The sequence below is a fragment of the Sturnira hondurensis genome, unplaced genomic scaffold (assembly GCF_014824575.4).
Source record: "Sturnira hondurensis isolate 20B ecotype Veracruz unplaced genomic scaffold, ASM1482457v3 Scaffold0010428, whole genome shotgun sequence".
NCBI lineage: Eukaryota > Metazoa > Chordata > Mammalia > Chiroptera > Phyllostomidae > Sturnira > Sturnira hondurensis.
Genome location: NW_028083059.1, coordinates 12,644,168 through 12,653,566, shown reverse-complemented (window position 1 = coordinate 12,653,566; position 9,399 = coordinate 12,644,168).

Below are 9,399 nucleotides of genomic sequence, written 5' to 3'. Positions count from 1 at the left end.
TTTAAGCAATCCCTGATATAGTTTTTTATTTATCTATTTATTAATTTATCTGATTATTTCAACAAATACCCATTAGGCAACTGCTATGTGTCAGACACTCTAAACACTGAGAAATTTTCAGGTTAAAAATGTTAGGGATATAAGGAGACAAGAATGTTCATTTAGAACCTCAATTTTTAGTTAATGTAAAAATGTATTCAATATCAAATAGGACTAAAAAGTCAGGATAAGTGGGAGGGTATCTTAATTGCTAAAATAAGGGATTTAGACTTGAATAAGTGAGAAGATGGTTTATATACTTTAAATTATCATACAATTGTCAGAAGGATTGGAATTTTTTGATCAAAGGAGTAAGCAAAAGAATCTCTTACTCTATGATTAATGGGTTGATGTGAAATGCCTTAATTTCATTCAAATGTTTGTGTGTGTGCCTGCATTTATGTGAATGTTTTTCTGGAGACAGGGTACAAGACTTCCAAATATTCTCTCATTCCACCTTTCTCCCTCCTTTCTTCCTCCCATCCTTCTTTATCTATTATCTAGTTTATAAGCCACTGACCTGCTTTATTTAGATAAGATAGGAAAGAAAGTGGGTCTATGGGAACATATGTAGAAAAAGTCAAATCTCAATAATATTTTGCACTTTGAAATAAATACTGAATGTAATTCTGTACATTGCATTTTAGTCACCAATAAGACATTCTGCCTTTAAGTTTATTCTAATCATCTTGATACGATGATTTATTTATAATCATTATTTTGGCTTATACTTATTACCTTGATGAATGAACTTAATACAATAGCATGAAATTTAAACATGTTCAAATAAATAGATTTAAGTTAATGAAAGAGCAATAAAGTGAAATCACAAAATTTCAAATTATGCCTGTGCCACCTAAACAATGTAAAACATTGACTAAATTACTACACATTTGTGTGAATTTATCTGCTAAACTATATAATGCTAGTTCCATTCTAGCTCTTACACATATATAAGTTTAGATTATTTAATATATGGGTGTTATTAACAGGATCTTCCCTCTTATATATCTGTGATTAAACAAAATGTAATCAGACAGTCCTGTATTTAATTTGCATGGTCATTTTGGATATAATCACTAAGAAGTAAGAAAGTAAGGATACTCCATCTATACCACAGTATCCTGCCTTATATCTGCATTTGATTTTTTACGTGGCTGCACTTGCATTAAATTTTAATATTGTTGTCTAACTTTTAACATCTACGCATTCATAGTTAAATGTCTTCAATTTTTATTTATAAAATCTCTGTGGCTTTCCTCTCAGTTGTACATAATTATAAGCCTTCCAAATATCCATTGTGGATTCCAACAGGAATTCATCTTTTCTAACTTCTGTGGGGTAAAAGTCTTAGAAATAAACATGAAGAATCATATAATGAGAATATGATTGCTACAAGATAAAATATAATATATATAATTAAGAGGGTAAACACAATGGAGATCTTACCAATATAAAGTTTAAAAAATAATAAAGGGCAGATTAACATTAATGAAAGAGAAAATACAAAATTTAAAAAACGAGTTATTTATACCCTTTCCTCTATTTCTAAATATTAAATATTATTTAATATATTATTATACAAGTTAATGTTTTAAGGGTAAAGATATGTAAATGAACTATATGTACTTAAATGTGCATTTACATTTTCTTTGGCTCAGTTCTGAAACTGGAGAGTATTCTAGCCTCTAGATAGGTGAAATTAACAGGCATATGGTATTACATTGTTGCTGTTACCTTTCCATTTAATTATGTTAGAGTTTTATAAAAAAAACTCTAACATTATGAAGAGTTTTATAAAACTCTTCACCACACTAACATAATTAACATAAATGTCATTTGACTATGATGGGGGCATTAAAATGCCAGTTATTTGCTTTTAGGTTCATAAAATATTTTTTACAGGAACAAGAATGGTGATATGAAATACAATGTAAAAAATCCATTTTGATATGTGCATAATATAAATATAGAAACTACTCCATAAGCAGTCTATGTAACTAATTTCTCTTTACACAGTTGTATAAGAAGCCCCCCTTTGCAGCATCATTACAGTGAGCAAGATAGTTAAACCATCTAGATTATTCTAAATCAGACAATCTCAGAATCTTTGCGGAATACAGAGTTCACTTCTTTATTCCTACTTTGCCAATGAGATACAATCATTTGTCTTACAGGGAGGCCATTACGGAAGATATCAAAGTGCCTAGGGTGTCTTCCAAGGACGATAAAAGAGTGGCATCAGATAGTGGTGGAACATCATAGAAAATTGGTCCTTTAGACTCCAGACGCCTCTCATTTGATCAAGTACAAATTTATGCCTCTTTGCAATGCTTACTTTCGGGATAGAATAGAAAGCTTTAGTCTCTCAGATCATTACAGATTACCAGATTACTTGTGTTTTAGATAAATGTGTGAATATGAGTGTAAATATTTATGTGTAAATATTGATATGGAAACATGATTCCGGGGAAGCCGTGCTCATCATTTATCAGCACAGTCTACGTGTTCTTTAGCTTCGGTTACTAAATAGAAGAATATATAGTAACTAACTAGTGAGTAAAAACCAAATACTATAGAAGGAACACAGAAAGATGAACAATAAAGTTTTACTAAATTTAATAATTAATTTTATTCAGACTCTAATAATCTGATTTCATTTGTTGATATTGAACTGTTGACAACTTTTAAGTATTATTCCTCCCTCTTAACCTGCTTTTCCACATCTGGACAAGCTGAAAAGAAATCCTGGTTCTTTCTCTTAATGATGACAGAAGATTCAAACAGAAGCCACTACCATGCACGGAATCCTCACCATGAACTCACTACCTAATTACCATCCAAATCCCAGAGTCAACATTCTCTCACTGCTCTCTCAAGCCACCTGTGGACCAGTTTGGGGGACATGCCCTGTTCTCCCTAGAAAGCCTCATCATGTAAGCAATGAGCCTCTTCATATACTCTTAGTGTATGTACAGCATCATCAGTCATAACATCTAACCTAAAGAGTGACAACAGAGACAGAAACGTGTGAGAAAAATGCACATGACCAGAAGTAGGTAGATATTTTCCATAACTTCAGTTTGGGGTGATATTTATATGCAATCAGAAACTTTTAGCCTTTTTAGTCAAAATAATCATCTTCATTTGATTTTCAAGTGTTATGTAATATTCTTTCTCAGTAGACATCCTGATGAATATCAATTCTGTGACACAATAATATCCATCCAGCATTTACCAAAGTGATGTATTGTCTTACGCTTCAAGTTTCTAACTAAAGGAGAAAAATGATTGCTACTTCTCCTATATATTATTTTCCCAAGGATGTTGTAACAAATGAACACAAATTTGGTAACTTAATGCACCAGAAATTTATTCTCCCATAGATCTGGAGGGTGGAACACTGAAATGAAGCTTTTGGCCAGGCTGCTGAAGTTCCCCCTGAGGCTGTAGTAGAGATTTTGATCCATCCTCCTCAAGTTCCTTATGGATGTGTGCATTCCTTGGCTTATGGTTGCATGCTTTTCTATTCTGTTTTATATCATCTTCTCCTCTGTGTATCTCTATTCTCCTCTCTATATTTTGTATTTTCTTCCACTGTCTACCTCTTCTGATAACACTTATGATTATTTTTACTTCCCACCAGGATATTTCAAACTATGGTGCTCCTCTCAAGTCTTTAAGGTAATCGCATCATTTACCATATAAGGTGATATTTATTATTTTACCATATAAGGTAATGGCCAGAGGCTGTGTGGATTAGATGTAGCCTTTTATATTTTATTTAATTTTTTTCAAGTCAGCTGACATTCAATATTATATTAATTTCAGGTGTATAGCCAATGGTTAGACATTTATGTAATTTACAAAGTGATGCTCGTCACCCATAAGTCTAGTGTTCACATGGCACCATACATAGTTATCATAATATCATTGGTTATATTCCTTCTGCTGTGTTTTACATCCTCATGACAATTTTGTAACAACCAACTTAATCCCTTTGCATTTTTGCCTAGCTCCCCGAACCTCTTCCATCTGGTAGCAGCTTCTTCTCTGTATACAAGAAAATTTAAATTTAGAGTCATGAAAAAAATATTGGAAAAACCTAGCTCAGTAATAAAAGTAATGGCAGTGGATTAACAATAATAATAATAACACTAATAAAAGTCAATAAGAATGATTAAATTCTTGTTAAGGGGACACTTACAATTTTTACATATATTAATTTGCTATATGCTCAGTAAATGTCACCAAGTATGTATTATTTCTCCATTTTCATATGAAGGTAATAGAGCACCAAAAAGATAGCAAATTTGAGCTCACATCTCTACAGCAACCTAAACTGTTTTTAGACCCTTGCAGACTGGATTTTAAACCTGTGCTCAAATATTATGCAATGTTATTCTTTGGAAATACAGATATCTTTGAAGTATTTTACTTAAAAAAACTATTTGTAGGAAATCTTGGTCTAATTTTTACTAAGTAAATGTTTGTGGCATCTATCCAGCGCAATATCAGAATAAATAATTTTAGATAATTGTTGGTTCAATTATTGTCATCTATATGTATTCTTTGTCCTAGCTATTCTTTTTTATTATTGAATTTACTGGGATGACGCTGTTCACAAAACCATACAGGCTTCAAGTGTACAACTCAACAGAATATCATCTGCACGCTGCACCATGGGCCCATCACCCAAAGCAAAGTCACTTTACATTTCATTTCCCTCTCTTGCCCATTTCCACCTACCACCCACCCCCATTTCCCTCTGGCTAACACCTCACTGTTTTCTGTATCTATGTGTTATATCTACATACTTTTTTGCTGAACTCCAGCTTCCCAAATCCCGTCCCTTTTTAGAGCTGTCAGTGTGTTGCCCATATTCATGCCCCTTTTTATTTTGTCAGTTTATTTTGTTCATTATATTCCACATATAAATGAGATTATATGGTATTTCTCTGACTGGCTAATTCCAAATAGCATAAAAATCTCCAAGTTCATCCCCTGGCTGGTGTAGCTCAGTGGATCGAGCACTGGTGTGTAAATCCAAATGTGCCTTGGTTCGATTCCCAGTTAGGGCACTTGCCTGGGTTGTGAGCCAGGCCCCTGGTTGGGGGTGTGTGAGAGGCAAACACAGACTGATATTTCTCTCCCCTTCTTTCTTCCTCCCTCCCCCTCTCTGTAAAAACAAATAAATAAAATCTTTAAAAAAATTTCAAGTCCATCCATGCTGACACAAAAGGTAAGATTCCTTTTTTTTTTTTTATGGCCAAGCAGTAACACAATGTGTAGATGTATCACAGTTATTTTTGTCTTTTTTATCCAAGCAACTACTGATGGGCACTTTTAGGCCGTTAATAGGCTATGTCAGCAAAAATATTGCTGTGAGAAATGTCTGAATTTTACTGCCTATGTTATTTTTCCAGGATTTTATTGTTTTTTTTGACTTGTATTTGTCTTTAATCCATTTGGAGTTTATTCTTGTGTATGCATGTATTTGTCTGATTTTTAGTCACTATTTATTGAAGAGACTGTCTCTATGCCATTGTATATTCTTGTTTCCTTTGTCAAATATTCATTGCCCGTAAAGGTCTGGGTTTATTTCTAGGCCCTCTCTTCTACCATATTGATCGGCACACCTATTCTTATGCCAGTGCCATGTCGTTCTGGTTACTATGGCCTTATAGTATAGTTTGATATCAGGTAGTGTGATATGTCCAACTTTGTTCTTGTTGCTCAAGATTGCCAAAATGATTCAAGGTCTTTTGTAGTTCCATATAAATTTGTGGAATATTTGTCCTAGATCCATGAGATATGCCATTGGTGTTTTAATATGAATTGTGTTGAATCTGTAAGTTGTTTTGGGTAGAATGGACATTTTAATGGTGTTACTATTGTCTACCCATGAACATAAGGTATGTTTTCACTTATTTGTATCTTCTTCAATTTTTTTCTTTAGCATCTTATAATTCTCCAAGTACAGTTTTTTTAGCTCCTTGGATAAATTTATTCCTAGTTATGTCACTTTTGTTGTCGCTGTTGCAATAGTAAATAGGATTGTTTTCTTAGTTTCTCTTTCTGGCAGTTCATTATTGGTATATAAAAATTCCATCAATTTCTGAGTACCGATTTCGTATCCTGCTACTTTACCAAATTCCTGTATTAGATAGAGCAGTTTTATTGTTGGAGTTTGTTAGTGTTTTCTATGTAAAATGTCATGTTATTGGGAGGCTAGGACTTCCAATACTATGTTGAGTAAGAGTAGTGAGAGCAGATATCCCTGTCTTGTTCCTGATTTTAAAAAAGGCACTTAATTTTGTCCATTGAGTATGATGTAGGCTTTGAGTTTGTCACGTATGGCTTCTATTATGTTGAAGTATGATCACTTTGTTTCCAGTTTGCTAAGAGTTTTTATCACAAATGGTTGCTCTATTTTATCACAGCTTGTTCTGAATCTATTGATATAATCATAAGATTTTTATCTTTCATTTTGTTTATATGATATATATATAGATTTGCAAATATTGTAACAACCTAGTATCCTCAGAATACATCCCACTTGATTATGGTGTATGATGTTTTTAATGTATTGTTGGATCCAGTTTGCTAATATTTTGTTGATGATACAAGCATGCATGCTCATCAGGGATATTGGCCTATCATTTTCTTTCTTTGCAGTGCTGGAATTAGGAAAACGCTGCCCTCATAAAAAGAGCTTGGGGATATTCCCTCCTCTTTAATTTTTTGGAATAGTTTCAGAGGGATAGTTGTTAGTTCTTCTTTAAAAGTCTCTTAGAAATTCACCTGTGAAGCCATCCAATCCAGGACTTTTGTTTGCTTACAGTTTTTTTGAACACTGCTTTAATTCATTAGTTGTAAATGGTCTATTCATGTTTTCTGATTCTTCCTGATTTAATTTTGGAAGATTGTATATATCTAGGAACTTATCTATTTTCCCCAGTTTGTCCAATTTGTTGGCATATATTGGTTTATAGTATTTTCTTATGATCCGTTGTAATTTTTTGGTTTCTGTAACTACTTCTTTTTCATTTCAGACGTTTGTTTGGGTTCTCTCTCATTTTTTTCTTGATGAATCTGGTTAAAGATTCATCAAACTTGTTTACCTTTTCAAAGTACCAGCTCTTGTTTTCTTTGGTGTTTGGTACTGTTTCTTTAGTCTCTGTGTCATTTATTTCCACCCTAACTTTTATTAATTCCTTACTTCTACTTACTCTGCATTTTGTTTGTTTTTCTTTTCTAATTCTTTTAGGTGTAGGGTTAGAATGTTTATTTGAGATTTTTCCTGCATCTGGAGGTAGGCCTGCAATGCTCTGAACTTTCCTTTCAGGACTGCTCTTGCTGTGTCCCATAGATTTTGGGTCGTTGTCTTCTCATTTTCATTTGTTTCCAGGTAACTTTTGATTTCTTCCTTTATCTCATGGTTGACCATTTATTGTTTAATAACAGGTTATTTAGTTTCCATGTGTTTGAATGATTTTCAGTTTTTTTCATTGTAATTAATTTCAAGTTTCATACAATTGTGGTCAGAAAAAATGCTTGATATTATTTCTTCTTGAATTTAACAACAGTTATTTTGTGTCCTAATATATAGTTTATATTTGAGAATGTTCCCTTGGTACTTGAGAAGGATGTATATTCTGATGCTTTGGAATGTTCTGCAAATATCATTTAAATTCTTCTGATACAGTGTGTCATTTAAGGTCACTCTAGATTTGTTGATTTTTTAAAATATAGTTTATTGATTATGCTATTATAGTTGTCCCATTTCCCTCCTTCACTACCCTCCACCCTGCACATCCTCTCCCACCCACATTCCCCCACTTTAGTTCATGTCTATGTGTCATACCTATAAGTTCTTTAGCTTCTGTATTTCCCATACTATTGTTACCCTTCCCCTATTTTTCTACCTACCATCTATGCTACTTATTCCCTGTACCTTTTCCCTATCTCCTTCTCCCACTCCCCTGTTGATAACCCTCCAGGTGATCTCTGTTTCTGTGGTTCTATTCCTGTTCTAGTTGTTTGCTTAGTTTTTGTGTTTGTTTGTTTGTTTTAGGTGTGGTTGTTAGTAATTGTGAGTTTGCTGTCATTTTACTGTACATGTTTATCTTCCTTTTTCTTACATAAGTTCCTTTAACATTTCATATAATAAGGGCTTGGTGATGATGAAGTCCTTGAACTTGACCTTATCTAGAAGCATGTTATCTGCCCTTCCCTTCTAAATGAAAGCTTTGCTGAATAGAGCAATCTTGCATGTAGGTCCTTGCCTTTCATGACCTGGAATACTTCTTTCCAGCCCCTTCTTGCCTGTGAGGTCTCTTTTGAGAAATCAGCTGACAGTCTGATGGGAACTCCTTTTTAGGTAACTGTCTCCTTATCTCTTGCTGCTTCTAGGATTCTCTCCTTTATTTTAATCTTGGCTAACGTAATTATGATGTGCCTTGGTGTGTTCCTCCTTGGGTCCAACTTCCTTGGGACTCTCTGAGCTTCCTGGACTTCTTGGAAGTCTATTTCCTTTGCCAGAATAGGGAAGTTCTCCTTTATTATTTGTTCAAATATCTTTCCCACTTATTCTTCCTCTTCTCCTTCTGGTACCTCTATAATTCAGATGTTGGAACATTTAGAGACATCCTGCAGGTTCCTAAGCCTCTCCTCATTTTCTTGAATTCTTGTTTCTTCATTCTTTTCTGTTTGGTTGTTTCTTTCTTCCTTCTGGTCCACTCCATTGATTTGAGTTCCAGTTTCCTTCCTATCACTATTGGTTCCCTGTACATTTTCCTTTATTTCACTTAGCATAGCTTTCATTTGTTCATCTAATTTGCTACCAAATTCAACCAGGTCTATGAACATCCTGATCACGGGTGCTTTGAACTGTGCATCTGATAGGTTGGATATCTCTTCATCACTTAGTTGCATTTTTTCTGGAACTTTGATCTGTTCTTTCATTTGGGCCATTTTTTTGTCTTGACGTGCCTGTTATGTAGTGAGGGGCCTAGTCTTAGGTGTTCACCAGGGTGGGGCAACCCAGTGGCTGGGTTGTGTTGCTGTATGTGGGAATGGGATCTGAGAGGGAATGATGGCCCTTGCTCTGCTCTCTGTTGGATTTCAGTCACTTTCACTGCTTCCCCCAAGCAAACTGGGCCCTTCTGGTGCTGGTTCCTGGATAGGTGGGCTTGTGTACATTCTAGAACCCTGTGGGTCTCTCCAATAAACTCTCCTATGAGGCTGGGAGCCTCTCACAGCACCTCAACTCCCATAGGTGCTTTCAATCTGTGTTTCGAGGCTTTATTTCCCCGTGCTGGGACCCTGGGTTGAGAGGTCTGTCTCACTTCCCAGTTC